This window comes from Petaurus breviceps, unplaced genomic scaffold (genome assembly GCF_028583685.1).
Source record: "Petaurus breviceps papuanus isolate PSGF00001 unplaced genomic scaffold, PetGlider_PUasm1.0 214, whole genome shotgun sequence".
NCBI classification, from domain to species: Eukaryota; Metazoa; Chordata; class Mammalia; order Diprotodontia; family Petauridae; genus Petaurus; species Petaurus breviceps.
Window position 1 is genome coordinate 6,460,413 of NW_027185863.1, and position 1,717 is coordinate 6,462,129.

The window sequence follows — 1,717 nt, forward strand, 5'->3', positions numbered from 1 at the left end:
CTCAAAATAACTCCCTCTCCAAAATCCCTCTGGCAATGGTAGCAACAGTATCCTATTCATGCAGCCTCCAAAAGTGGAATATTTTTACTCATTCTCTTTAATCCTTACATCAACCAATAACAAGGGCCTATCAATTTTTTCTGGGGAAATTTCCTTTCTATCCATCATTTCTCCACTATTCCCACTGCCACTCTTCTGTTTAGTTCTTCATCATCTAATGTGTGATTCAGTCTATTATTACAACAGCCTCATAGCTAGCCTCCCCCAATTCTGGATGCTTCTCACTCCAATCTTTCTTGCAAAGAGCTGCTAGACATTTTTCAAAAAACAATTTGCAATACCACACTCCGCAATCAAAAACTTTTGGTGGCTCCCTATTTCCTATTACACCTATTCTAAATTCATATATTAACATTTACTGTACATCTCCATAATCTGACCCCAAGCTACCTAGCCACATTTATTTTGTACTATCCCCTAAATATAACCTCAACTCTGATCAGACCACACTTCTTCCCATTCTGACCCTTAACCCACGTTCCCCCCACCTAGAAGTTTCTCCTTTCTTACTTCTATCAAAATCTTACTCTAAGTCTCTCTCCTCCCTGAGGCTTTTCTGTATTACTCAGGTTCATAATGATCTTTCCTTTCCATTTGTTACTTCAGCCCGCACTCAGAGTCTATATCACACAATTTAGGACTACAAACTACCTTTAGTGTTGTTTTTTCCTTTCATTTGTCAGTTGGGTCTCTCCAGAGAGATTATAATATACATTATACATACACATATGTAATATATTATATGCTTGTTATATACACGTATCCATACACAAATATATTGTGTAAATATACATATACATATATACACTCACAGCGTACATACACATATACAAATCCTCTGCCTACAAATGTCATGAGAAAATATAGGTAGAACTAGGGCTGGCTGGCTACCAACCATAAGCCCCTTTCCTTTTCCACATTCATCCACAGCATCTCCCATGATGCTTTCCTCTGCTTTAGGGGTTCCTAAACTGGGTTCCATGCATAGATTTTAGGGCATCTGTGAGATTGGAAAAGAACAAGTTCCATCTTTATTCCAATCAAGTTGATTTCCTTTGTAATCCTATATATTTGCTTCATGAATTTAAAAACATTATTCTGAGCTGGCATCCACAAATTGTTTAAAATGCCAAAGGGTTCCGTGACACAAAAATGGCTAAGAACTCTTGCTCTGCTCTCCTAACTCACCATCTCACTGTGCTATGCAGTTCTCCTGTCTCTGCTCCTGTTATGCTTCTCGGCTTCTCTCCCTGAATTCTGGCTTCCCCAAGTGTAAGGAGACCTTGACACCACTGTCTCCTATTATACTTCCTGCCTAAAGTCTTCCTACCCTACCCTACCCTAAGTCATTTTCTCTTTAACTATCTTCTCTTCCACTATTTTGCCTTCAAAGTTCCCAAATCAATTGCCCACACAGAGATCTAAGTAGTCACTTTGGCACCCAGGCTCTGCCCCTAACTAACTATGTGGCATTACACAAGTCACTGAACCACTCTAGATGCTGCTGATTCCACCTCAGAATTATTTCCCAGAGTTGATCCCTCTTTTTCATTTCCACTGTGACCACCATAGATAGCTTAAGTTCTCATCACGGCTCATCCTAAATTGCTGGCATAACTGAGTGCTCTCACTCCCTCCAATCTTTCCTTACAATTCA